Below are 13,419 nucleotides of genomic sequence, written 5' to 3'. Positions count from 1 at the left end.
CGAGCAAATGTTTGAGGAAAATATAAATTCCAGTCCTTGTCCACGTCAAAATTCAATCCTAGCATAGCTGCCCTCGAAGTGTGGGGTGATTTGATCCTGCACAGCCTTTCTGGCAGGCGAGGCTCCGGCAATGCCTGCTTCCTAGACCAGCAAAATGACCCGGGGAGTCTGTTCTGCGGGGCACTGCCCACCTCTAACTCCATGCCCGCGTTAAAGGCTGCCGGGTCTCGCCACTCTGAATCAGCGCACACAAAAACTCTTGTGCCAGCAGTTCCTGATATCCTAATATCACTTGTCCTGGGACGGGAAATAAAACCAAGTTACACTGCAATTGTGCGCGTGCAGGAAGACAGGCAGGCACACCCAGCCGCCCTCCGCGTACACCGCCCAGCTCCGCGGCCTTCTGCGCCCTGTCCCGTGCAGGGAGACCTCCTTTGCTGCCTGTAGTTCAGTGCAAGTTTGGTTTCTCTGCTGAAGACCGACAGCTATAGAGTAAATGCAGCAGATATTGCTTAGCTCCTGTAGGTATGGGAGCCCGGGAGCCGTGTGCAGCAGCGCACGACGGGCGTAGCGGCTGCGGGCGCAGTGGCTGGCGGTCCCCTCGCCTCGCTGTGTACCGCGGAAAGTCTGCGCCCTCACCCGGGACCTCCGCGAAAGTCCCGGAGGGAGTATGAGTGCGCGGTATCTCTCTGCCCCGACTGATGGAAACTCTACTTGCGTTGAACAGAAGATAAAAATCCAACAAATAAAAGAAAATAAGGAATGAGAAAGCTGCCCTTTCCTCCGCTCTGGGAGATTTTTCACATTTCTGTTTCACTTCTTTCTCTCCCTGCGTTTCTTTACATCATATCAGTCAGTTGGTTCATTGTCTCCGCAACTGCGTTTGGTTCCGGACAGTGATCCCTTTCGCCTTGGTTTAATTTTCCCGCAGTGAAATTCTCTAAATGCTTTTGTTCCCATTCCTTACTCCTCGGATCCCCCCTTTTACCCGATGGGTTGTGGCCAAGGGCTCCGCGCTTCCGGCGCAGCCGCAGAGGCGATCCGCGAGCCGCGCCGGCAGCCGCGCCTCGTCGCACACTGTCCGCCTTGCTCCAGGCAAGTACTTATGTCAGCAGTCAGCTGAGGGATGTTGTTAGCATGATTTCCAAGTTTCTTCCTTTTTTATACTTCTTAGCTTTGAATTCTTGCTGCGCCAGCAAGACTTTGCGGGATTTGAGTGAACATCATCCGTGGGAAGTACCTGCGCCCTCTTCGTGCTCCTGTCTTGTTCTTATTTTCACATTTCTCGATGTTTTTCTTAAGTTTCTGGCAACTCTTAAGAACCAAAATGCCTCCTTTAGTTAACGTTTTAGACTTATTTCGATTTAATTTTTTCCACAGAATATTGCCGAGTGCTTTTTGTTTTTTCCCCTGCGTTATTTGTATTGCTTTAGTGTTCCTTTTTTTCTCTGCCTTTTCTGATATTTATCTATTCCACGTATTTATTTCTGTCTTACGAAGCTCCAACACTTAAAACAGTGGGTAAAAAGGTGTAAATCTGGGCTATTTGTACAAAGTTTGATATTTAGAAAGAGCTGGTAACTAGGCTTAGCTTTAAACGAACTAGTAATTTTTTCACTTTGTCCCGCAGCTGCATGATACTTATCTTTGTGAAACAATATGAATAAAAACAAAAGGGGGAGGAAATGCCGCTATGTTTACGTATCCAAAGAACCATTAATACCAGCCTCTTATGGTTTCTTCTTTGGTCCCGTCTAGGTCCCAGGACGCCCCAGCGGCCACTGGGCGCCTCTCGGCCCCGCGGGGAGGAAGTGCCGGGGCCTCGGCTCCCCTCTGCAAAGGGTGGAATGGCCGTGTCCCCTTACAGACCACGCGTACATCCTGCCCCGCCGCGCTGCTGCACTGACCCGGGCCAAACCTGAAGGTGGAGGCTGAGTACGGGGGCCAAAGGCTGCCCCTGCCCTCAGTACCGTCCCCGCACCGCGGGGTTCAGGCCGGCGTTTTAGGGCAGAAATGACTTTGCCTGGTGTTGCGGGCTGAGGGCCGCCCGCGCTTCTCTGCTGGGGTTGCGCTGCTCGAGCTGCCCCGCGCGGGGCTCCGCAGGTTGCTTATTCCCTTGCACGGCGCGCCGGCAGGACGCAACCAGCACTGCGAGGCTCCGCGGATGCGGAGCAGATCCCGCCCGGCACGGCACGGCCGGGCACGGCACGGCACTGCACGACAAGGTACTGCGCGGCTCCGCCAGGGGGCAGCAGCGCCACACTGCACCACGCCTCCCCCGCCCGCGCGCTCACCGCTTCTCGCTCAAATTAGCATGGTTGTAATTAACGCCGCGACCGTTCTTGGGCTCATATAGCTTAGTTGGTCCCGGTGCGTGCGCGTCTCCGTACACACCACTTGCTACAGCCCGTCACACCCTGCAAAGTGGGAGACGCGCACCTGAGCGATCGGGGCAAGATACAGTGTCGTGGCTTGCCTATGTCTCCTCAGGGCCGCGGCGGGGGAGACCGGCCCGGGCCCCGGCCCTGGCAAGGGGGGCTCGCCCCTCCCGGCCGTAGAGCTATTCGCGGCTGGCAGAGTCCCCGCGGCCCGGCGTGGTGCCCAGGTCCCGCCCAGGGACGCCGGTGGGGCAGGCCGGGCCAGCGGGGCGGCAGAGAGAGGTTCTCTGCGTGCGTGCGTGCGTACGGTGCGGTGCGGTGGGTGCCTGTGTGTGCAGTATTCCTGAGCTCTTGGGGGGCTCGGTGAGAGGTTTAATCCGTTTGTTCTCGGGGGAGCTCCTTCAGCTAGCTGTCCAAAAAGTGTCTTAAAGTTGGTCTGGGAGGAGGCTGCCCTGCGCTTAAGGGCCGTGTGAGTAGAGGAAGCGGTAACAAGCCGCCGCCCGGGATGACAGTCCCGGCGTGGTGCCGCTTCCCACGCCCGGGCAGGTCATTTCGTGCCGCCCAGGAGTTTATCCTTTTCGGGAACGGTTTGTACTTCAGGGTCAGCGAAGAGGCTCAGTACAGGGCAAGCTCACAACTGAGCGTGGAGAGTCGGAGAGGGGTAGGGGGGCTTTTATCCGGGAAGGCCCCCAGACGTGCGGCCAGGGAAACCCCGGTCCCACCGGGCGGCCCCGCAGGGCCTGTGGCGTGCCCAGATCCCTGCACCTCTCCGCCCCCCCCCCCAGCGCTGCGGCTACAAGCCCGCTCCCCATGAAGTCAGTCGTGCTGCTTGTCTCCTGCCCTTCTCGGCAGCCAGGTACGGGGCTAAGAGATGGGTCTGATTGGTTTGACGGGTTTGTTTCTTTTTTTTCTTCTTCTTTCTTGAATAAGTGCATCGATCTCTTTTTGCTTCTTCAGGAGTTGTCTGGTGCAAGGCATTTACTGGAATTGAAGTGGGAGGTTTTCATAAAGTGAAAGTCCCTGTCCGAGCAGATAATTATTTAACTGCCCCAAAGGAAGAGACGTTTTTAGACGGGTCAAACATTGATCTGATCTTGGGAACTCAAAAAATCAGACAGAAACACTCTTTCGTCAGAATTTAAAAAGCAATATTAACCCAACTTTTAAAAGTGCTTATTTTTTGTTTCCTTAACGTTATTCATTTCACTCTGCTAAAGTTTCCAAAGCTAAGCCTAACTCTTTGATACCTCTGCCTTTCAGTCTTGGAGGCAGTGAGATAGAGGTATAAATATGTAGGTATAAACGGTTTGACAATAGCACCTAACAAGCTCTTTGCAGCATGTGTGTATGGAGATGGATGTACCGCACATGCACGGGCAGCTTGGTTAAACGATGTTTTCTCCGTTTCGGAAGATCTGCCTCGCAGACCCAACACATCCAAGTGAAAGCCAAGCGTGAAAGGAGCTGGGCGCAGGTGTCTGCTCTGGATGGCTCTGTCTCCTGGATTTGCCACTCCAAGCTCTTACCAAATGAAACAAACGATACTACCACCCCCGGAAGTTATGTACCTCATTTTCAGCAGTGTATTCTGTGGTTCTTCCCATCGGAGTTGCTTGAGAACCTGTGTGCGAAGAAAAAGGGCCTTTTCTTGGACCAGGAAGAAATAAGCAAATTCTGACTTCTGATACAGTGTATCTCGAGAGAAGCTCACAGTGCAGAATGCATGGGTTTCCTTACTTAGCAGGAACTTCTGAAAGGAAGTCCTTTCTCAATATAGCTTTGCATTTTATAATCCAGGTGCTCAGTTTTTATTATATATTTTCATGTTTGTATGATAGCATCTATGTTTAATAATATGTAATCATAGAGATTATATGCATACTATATTGCATATTACACGTTATATGGGTATCTGTAGATCTATAGACACACACGAAATTCCCGCAGTGTCATATAACATCTAAATGTGGGTTTGCGGGCTCGATCCTACAAATCGTTGACTACATCCTCCAGGTGGATCATTGCCCTCAGGTACAAGTTCAATACACCTGAAAGCTTTAAATACTCTTTAAGATAAAAATTGTTTCCTTCGATATTCAATAAGTCTAGTTGTTCATTTTGCAGAGTTTAAGAAAGCCAAACACATACAGTCAAGGCATGTTCAGAAGTTCTCATTTTATTACTTAAATGCATTTTTATAATGACATCACGTTCAAACTTTTTAAAACTTAACTTCCAAAGAACACATCAAACTTTCTATCTTGGTTTTTAAGACTATTCAGTTCTTCCCTTGGAAAAGCATCCTCTGACCTAATGGAAGTTTTGTGCGAGTATGAATTGAGCAGCTAAAGTCTTTCTTAATTTATTCAAATAACTAACGCAAAAATAATATATCTTACACTTATCATGTACTTCAAGCGATTTAGTTTTGTAAAGAGGAGGACAAAGTGTGTCTTTTTATTTTTAAGCTGAATTCTCCAGTGGCTTCAATAGGGAGTCTTATAGACACATCACTCCTATGGCAAGGCATGTACTGACTGATGACTGTGATTCCGGCTTTGGTACTTTCATTGCTTGGCCAGATCATTTTCAGAGTGGCCTACTTTCTGCTCACAAATGCAGGTGTACTATTTGCAAGGAGAGTTCTGAGGAGAGAAAGTTATTAGAGAAAAGATGGAAATAGAATTAAAGCATTACACCTCGCCAGAAAAATTAAGAAGTATTTTAAATGTTTTATCTCCATTTGTTTTTCCAGTAGCTGCAGTTGTATGAAAGATAATTTTTAGAAGAAGTCTTGCCAAGAGGTTGGTGCTATACAATCTAATGAATTTGGGGAGTAAATAATTTTAAATTCGATAGTTTTTTTTCCCCTCCTTAAACTCCTGTGAAAACACTACTGAATAGCTTGCTTTCACCTTTGTATATAAAGTCTGTAAGGTTAACAAGAGATGGGCTTGAGAACTACATTTTTATACCAATAGCTACACACCCTTATAACTAACTGGGCCAAATTCTGCCCCTTTGAAATAAATTCCACTTATTTTAATTACTTTAGAACCAATTTGGTGATTATTCCGTACTTCATAATCCACTTTTTTCTCCGCTTGAATTATTAGAGCTCGACAGCAACTCATGCCTATCGTCACTGGAACTGACTTGCCCAGAGGGCTTAGCTGATTTCTGAAGGTCAAAAGCAATTTTTGTGTATACCTATATGCATGTTGACATTATCATATATCTAGTAACTGCTTTAAAGAAGATTAAACTGAGTGTGAATACATTCTGAAAGATGTAGACACCAGATGGTCCATACAAGAAAGTGAGTGCATGTAATCACATAGCAATGTTTATAGACAGTGTAAGAAAAAAAAAATTGCAAATTCCAGAGCTTGCGTGTTTGTATTTCTGTGCTTCAGGTAATGGCATGTTATAGAAAAAATATGCAGACAATTGTTCTAATATTAACTTTTCTGATTTGAAAGGAAATCAGTTCTAACATGTTTTAATGTTTTGAAAATAGGTAAATTAGAAAAGAAACATTTCTATGCTTATTAGAATGGAAAACATTATTTGATGGATTTTATTTTGATAATTTAAATAATAGTAACTTTCTACTTAGTCTGACTCAGCTGTTTCTATTTATTATATTAAGCATTTTATATAACACCATAATCGATACAAAATCATAGATAATTTTATGTTTCTGAACAAAATATAGGATTTTTACAATATATATTGGGGGGGCTGTTTATCCTAAAGCATCAAAGACATTTTTATTGTAGGGCAACCTATTTTTTAAATATAATTTAATTCTTATTTATTAAATTTACTTCAACGCCATTAATATGATCTTTCATGAAATTATTTTATTAGGATATAGTATGTATCAGGTAAAAGCATCCCAAAACACGTTGTCAAATTCGCCATAATTAATTAATGTTTATTATTTTTCACTCTGTATAAACATGAAACTTACATAACCCTATAGAAACCACAGTCTTGCTGATGTACTGTTCTTTGCTCCAATTAATTATATGGCAAATCATATTTTGCCGTCATTTGCCTTACAAAGGAAAGGAGGCTTAGAATTATGCCATCTCTGGTGTGCAAATTGTTAACAATTTGTTGTATATGTAACAATTGCAAATGCGGGGATTTAATTTCAGACGAGGTCTACTCGGGCATTTTTATTCTGCAGCATCTCTGACGGATATAAATGCAAACATATTTTCGTGTGTCGATGAACCTTTTGGAAAAATTTGCAATTCGCCAAATAAAATTTTAACGAAGAAAATCAGAAGGACGATTACTGTGTCTCCAATATTGAAACTTTCGACTGGGTCCACGGTCAGCCCCCCGCCAACTCCAGCCTCTCACAGATATAGGTGTGCTGCGAGTATGTGTGCGAAAGAGCGAGGGACCACAATTCATAAAGTCTCCTGTATAATTAATCACGAGGGCCTGCGTTATTGTATTTAGTCGGGAACTGAAGAAGTTACTGTACTGATAAGCAGGCAGCAGACCTCACCTTTGACGAAGCAAAAAGTCTCCATTCCCTGCGGAGACACCTCCTAGTGTTCCTAATCTATTGTTTAAAACAGCTACTCTTGCTTCTCAGCCCCAGCTGTCAGTTTGCATTTGCAAAGATCTTTAAAATTAATTATTAGTATCATTAGGAATAATAATATTAAAAATAGCAACAGGAAGGAGGGGAGGCGATGCCCGCCGGAGCCGGCAGCCCATTTGTATCCCGGACAGAAGAAGGTGAGTGGGTGGGAAATGCCAGAGCGAAGGGGAAAGGGGAGCCACGTTGCAGTCCAGTGTGAGGCAGCACCCGTGGCCACCCCTCTCCCTCCATCGCCCCTTATATTTTCCTCTCCTGCCTACCGTTGAATGAGCAGGGTTAGGCTCGAAAAGTCACAACTAATCTCTGCGAGGATGTGTGTGACGTATGTGCCTTGCTGAGGGGCTGCGGACGGGAGCAGATCGATGTCAGGCATCGCAGGGGTAAGTACCGGGGCGCGGAGCAGCCCTGCCACCCTGCACCGCAGCAGCTTCGCCGCTCCTACACACACACACACACTCTCGCAGAGGCTCGGGCTTTGCCGGGGGCTTGGTAAGGCCAGGCGATGCCCCGCTGGGCTCCGGAGGAGGCCACGCTGTGTCACCCACGGGGCAGGAGGGTGTTCGGGGAGGGCGACCCTGCCCGCAGCCTCCCGAGGGCTCGGGGGGGAGAGGCAGGGCATCAGCAGGGACAGCTCCCCCCCACGCCAGCCTCCTTACACCTTGTCGCCATGCGATTCCTCGGATCCCTCGTTGACTTTCTATGGCACTTCAGTCTTCTGAAAGTTTATGCTGGGCTGAGTGGGTTGCGACGGACGCAGTAACCCCAGACGGCAGCAGAGCGAGATGGCCATTTCTCCTGAGCAGGGAGAGATTTCTCTGTGCCCCCCCCCCCCACCCCGTCTTGTCCTTACTCCTCTTTCCCTATTTTTTTACTCTTAATGATAAATCTTATTTAACCGAACAAAGACTATCGGATTACAAGCTTGATCACCTGATAGCGACTTATCTATTGGTTTGTTAAACACACACACATCTATCGGGGGCTGCATTGAGCTGGAAACGGTAACACTTGTAGGGAAATTGGTATTCACACCAGTTCGGGCAGAGCATATACGTACACATGCACACACGCTCGTATCACATCACATTTGTGTGTGTGTGAGAGAGAGAGATCGGGTACGAGCACATTGTCAAGTTCCCAGCTGGCTGCCTTTTAACAAATAATCAAAATAAATTAGGGCTTAGGGCTGCTGGCTAGGGTGAAGTGGGAGGGTTTGGTTTTTTGATTGCTCTGAGTGTATAAGGCTGACAATTGCTTTTCCCAGGACCGTCTGTCCATTAGTTGGAAAAAAAGGAAATGCTATCGGGAAAATAGTACTGTATGTGAGGGAGACAGGTGGAAGGAAATAAATAAAAGTTCTGCTTAGGTTGGCAGAGTAGGCTAGCTTAAGAAAATCTTTTATAATGAATATGCAGGTTTAAAAGCCCATAGATACACTTCTTTCTACTCTCACTGAGTTGAATTTTGGGAGTGTGAGGGGAGGCGCCCTGGAAAGGTAGGTGACCTTCCTTTTATCCCACTCTATGAGTCTGTTAGTCGGCTGCAAACTGCACTCCTTTGCCAGCCATTCCCAGGTTTTCTGCAATATGCCTACCGCTATAGGCTGCCGTCTCAGCCTTGACGATTCTTCAACTTGACGACTGAAGATTATAGGTTTACATGTCCTGATTCATTCGTATTTGAGTATGCTGCTCTAGTTCTTGATTCATTCATTGCTACTGAAAAGCTGGGAAAGAAGGGGGGGGGGGGCACGCACACACTTGTAGGGCTATAACGATTTTGTGCTTTTGGACTGCCTAATACCCTGTGGTGTTTTGTTAAATAAGTAGTCCTTATGTTATCAGACACGAGAGAGAAATATATTAGGAGATGTCTGACACTTTTTGCCAAATAGGCATGCGCACAGCTCTCAGCAAAATGACAAGGTTTTAATGAAGGTGCTGCAATTCTCTCTCAGGGGGTTCTCCTAGAGCGTGGGAACGTGTCCGAGCAGCGGCGTCGGTCAGCCTCAGAGCCGGCGCCCCGTCGATCCGCTCGTGCGTCCTGTCGGCACGGCACGGAGGTGTGCGACCGCCAGCCCGGCCTGCTGCTCTCTCTGGGTTTGGGGGATGAGGCAGGATGGGATGGAAGGACGTCGGCGTGTCTAGGGCAAAATGAGAGATACCCATTACTATTATTTTAGTGTAAAAATGATCATCAGCAGTTCCTGGAGTTACTAAAAGAAGAGAACAATACCCTTCGGAGAAAAAGAGCCAGGAAAATGTTAGTGCTGTGTCTTATTCTTGATTTTGGACTAGGTGTGATCAACCAGTATTTAAAAACCTCTTCAGTACTTGAGGATGCAAGCTGATTTTTCGTTGATTTTAATTTATATTTTTCCATCACTCTAAGCGAAATCGTTATTCAGATGATATATTGGTTCCTTTTAGTAGACGTACATTTTCTAAGAATGAATTCTCGGTCTTGTGATGCTACTAGCGACGAACTCATTTATTCTCAAGTTTTATGACCAAAGAGATTTAGCGAAGTTTTGCTCATTTACCTTAATGCACATTTAGAAAACGCACTCGAAGAGCTACTTTGCGTCCCTGCATTTGTGCTCACGATACGAAAGTTAAAACCTCTGAAAGGTAGTTGCCGCAAGTTGTGCCACACCCTTTCCTCACTGTAAAAGAACTGCACGTCATTATTTTTTCGGGCAAGAAGAAAAAAACTCCTGCAGATGCACAAAAAATGTTCTTCGAAACAGCCAAGTTATTCTTTTCTCCAACTATAGCCCTTTGAGAAAAGCCTATCGAGATACGAAAAAAACAAAATTCCTAAAATAAAATCTCAGAAATCAATTATCAAAGCACACCCGACTAATGAACTACTAAAATAACAACAACAGAAAGTGCCGGTTAATCCAATCAAATTTAGCCTCCAACTTGTCGGATGTGTGCCTTCCTCCTAAAAACCTAACACGATTAGTGCTCCTTCACTGCCATTTGTACTTGTAAAAACTGCCTTTTGGTAACATAAATATGGCCTTTTTATTTTGATGATTTTTTTATTATTAAAAAGAGGAAACGAGAATAGGGGTAAGATAAAGAGTAATACGATCAGCTAGAAAGTGTTTCCAAGAAAAAGTTCTTTCCGCACAGCATCAATACAAAAATTAAATAAAGAATAGGGCTATTCCGCAGGGGCGAACACTAAAATTATACTCTTGCTTATGATATTTTTGTCGTCCTCCTTCCTACGGTTTGTAAGCCATGCTTTTCTTCAAACAGGAACCCACAAAGTGAGCCCATTTTTTGATCCTGTCAATTAAAATACAAAGCGCGGAGGAGGCGGCGATTATTCCTGCTGAAATGCGTTTGTGGAATATTGACTTTCCCCGTGTATGTAAGACAATACAAATAAGGGGAGAGAGGCTGGGGTGAGACGGTAGCGACAGGGAGAACACACAGGTGCTGCCTTTCGCTCTCTGCGCTCAGCGTGTCCTTCACGAGCGTCTCTGGGAAGACTTTGCTCGCAGTGAGGCGTTTATCATTATCTTGATCAGGTCTCTAATTTTTGTGGGGTACAGCCCAGATCTGGAGGAGGGAGCGTGTGTATGCGGGGGGGGAAGCGGGATTTCAGCCGCTGTAGCTGGGGGCTGCGGTCCCAAGGAGGCGACAAGGACAGCATCCCCACTTGTTTCAGAAGGCGCGTTGCAAAGACTAAAAAACACACTTGGTTTTTCCTGGAATTTTGCTGATTTTTGCCCACTGAAATGATCGCTCTAGTAGGGCTGAATTCTTGCTCTAGAGCGGGTCACGCAGAGGGGAGTGCTGCCGTGATGTTCTCTCCCCAGACTGCGCTAGGTTGAGCAAGGGAGCGCGGTGCGGTGTGGCCCTTCCTCGCGCCCTAGCCCAGCCGATCGCCCGCGCCCGCCGGGGCCGTGCGGAACACCGGTAGGTGACGCTGTCTCTCTGCCGGACGTGGCCTCCGCGGGCGCTGGAGAGCTGCGCCGTCTGGGACACCCCGGCCTGGCTCAGGTCTCCTGGACGGCAGGCAGCCTGCCTCGGGCGGCGGCATCCACCTCCTGATCTCACCGCCGCGCAAGGCTTCCACAGAGCCGGCCACAGAGCGGAGCCAAGGGGGGCACTTTGGGTAGGAAACACCCTTTCGAGGAGTCATGGAGTTGAGGGACACCCACACCCTGCCAACCTTTTCCACTTGGTCTGTGCCAGGAGATCAGAAGTGGGCTCCGGCAATCCAAGATGATGTAAAGGGGAAAATAATCCAAACCGAAACAAAAACAGGTTTAGCCTTCTCTGTGAGCCAATTATTATGGAAACCAGCGAAATAACGGTTCATTTCAAACCTTAATTTATTGATTGCTTATTTTATGCCAAGTTATAAACTGATTACGAAAATAGAACAGAAAAGCCATCAGGAAAACTTGGCTAATTCTGTTAGTGCTAAAAGCCATAAACATCTCGTGTATAGAAACTCAACTGCATTGGCTACTTATCCTAGATTGATGCTGAAGTTAACGTTTTGAATGCTCACTAAAACGTATCTAATGTACATCACCCCCTCGCTCTCCTCCCCGGAAATCTAACAATTTATCAATTATTTTAAATATGCATGAAACTCCTGAATATTAAAATCCTCGCCCCCTCTTCCCCTGCCGCTCCTCTTGGTTTCTAGCTTTCTACCTCTAATTAGGGGAGACATTATTAATCAGAGAGACATTGGTATGGCTTTGTATTTTTTTTCCCAAAGGATGTGTATTATGAGGTGTATTCACACTGGATGTGTAAGGACGTCCAAATTATGAATTTTTGTGAAGGCAAAACCCACTAAATTCAGCCTTTTCCTTACAAAAAAAAATCAATTTATTTCTCATTTCAAGTTTCGGTTATTCTACCTAAAATTACATGGTTGTCATTTTACAGTTTTTCGTTCAAGGGTTTAAATCTTGCGAAAAAAAAAAAACAAAACCAAACACATTTTTCTGTACCTGTATCTCCCTTCTTCTAAAACAATCTGTAAATAATGCCAAAACATATATATTCACGGGTAGAGCATATCGGCGCAGATCTGATTATGTACGGTTTGATTAAAAGATAGATAGAGAGGGCTGAAGAGAGGGAAAAATCTAAGTGTAAAATGTTGAATATTTAGATGATTCTAGCCATTAAAAGCGTTGCAAAAAAGACGAGGGAGGGGATCTATTTCATGTATTTATTTTCAGCCCGACGCCCTCTCTCATCTGTAACGATTACCCCAAATTTGAGTATTATTAATGCTACTTTTTTCCCCTGTCTGAAATCCGTGAAATCGTCACTTCAGTGGCATTTTGAAATCATATGAGAGTTGTATGCGCCTTTATTTTTAGCTTTAAAAGGCTGAGTATTAGCTAACGAGTTGGGGGGGTATTTATTGTTCATATTCTAGCCGTCAAATTAGCGTTAAAGTGGCAAGTGACTGAGGCAAGACAGCTGTCCCCACGATGCCTATGGCACATGCAGGGGCGGGGGAGCGGGGGAGGGGCGGACGGGCTGGGGAAGCGGCCCGCGCAGAGCCCTGCCGCTGCAGGAGCTGGCGCTGCTGCCGGCTGCGGGGTTTATTCAAATGTCGCCCGCTGCCTCTGTGATTCGCGGGGACCCAGCCTCCGTATGGTAATACGGGGCGGGGGGGCAGGTGTGTGGCTGCGGCGACGGGGGTAGAGGCGGAGGGGAGCTGGCGGGGGGGGGCTTCTGGCACTGCTCCCGCGGCAGCCCAGCTGGGGCAGAGCACCGGCGGCGGTGCCTTCCGTCCCGTCCCGCCGGGTGCTGTCCCGCCGGGTACGGTGCTGTCGAGGGCAACGGCGGCGCGCAGCGAGGCGGCGGCGGTGGTAAGCAGCAGCGGCAGCACGGGGAGTGGCGGGGCGTGGGATCATTGCCCTGCGCCACCAAGGGAGCCGGGGGCAGGGAGGAGGCCAGGGCCGCGCTGCCGCGGGAGACAGCCGCACCACTGCACACTTGTGCTGCGGACAGAGGGGTATTATGTAACATATCCATATACTCCCGCTCACCAACACCTACACATACCCACCGCTCTCCCTCTGTGTCGTCTTCTACCTGCGCACACACCCGAACTTGGGCTAGGCACTCATGTCTGTGGGTCTGTCTGCATATGTTACTACAGATCTACAGAGGAGCGCGATTCACATGTGGTAGTTAAAAGCAGTGGCAATAATAGGTTTCCTTTCGTGGGCTAAGAGTCCCCAACATCACTCGTAAATGGGCACCTGCACACAGATGTGTAGTCCTACCGCTATTCATAAAAATGTGTAAAAAAAGTACTTTCCTATATGAATTATTGCTCTATATGGTAAGGTAAGAACTAATCTAATGGATGATAGTATCCGTTTCTGGGATTTTTTCATGTTTTACGGGT

General features: G+C 47.1%; 1 long non-coding RNA gene across 4 annotated transcripts in view; it reads left to right on the top strand.

The window, feature by feature from the left end:
- The first annotated feature begins 7,222 nt into the window (after nucleotides 1-7,222).
- Nucleotides 7,223-13,419, top strand: part of LOC148055468 (uncharacterized) — a 70,760-nt gene continuing 64,563 nt past the window's right edge. For 2 of the 4 annotated variants that reach the window (XR_015705376.1, XR_015705379.1), the window contains exon 1: nucleotides 12,545-12,659. This is a non-coding gene — a long non-coding RNA (uncharacterized LOC148055468). Of the gene's footprint in view, nucleotides 7,386-12,544; nucleotides 12,660-12,766; nucleotides 12,875-13,419 lie in introns of those variants that run through there. The other 2 variants (XR_015705375.1, XR_015705378.1) reach the window with 2 other exon arrangements.

The sequence above is a fragment of the Nipponia nippon genome, unplaced genomic scaffold (assembly GCF_047370975.1).
Source record: "Nipponia nippon isolate SJK-2023a ecotype South Korea unplaced genomic scaffold, ASM4737097v1 scaffold_22, whole genome shotgun sequence".
Taxonomy (NCBI): Eukaryota; Metazoa; Chordata; class Aves; order Pelecaniformes; family Threskiornithidae; genus Nipponia; species Nipponia nippon.
Note: the sequence above shows the minus strand (reverse complement) of the source record. Positions and strands in the feature narration are given on the sequence as shown.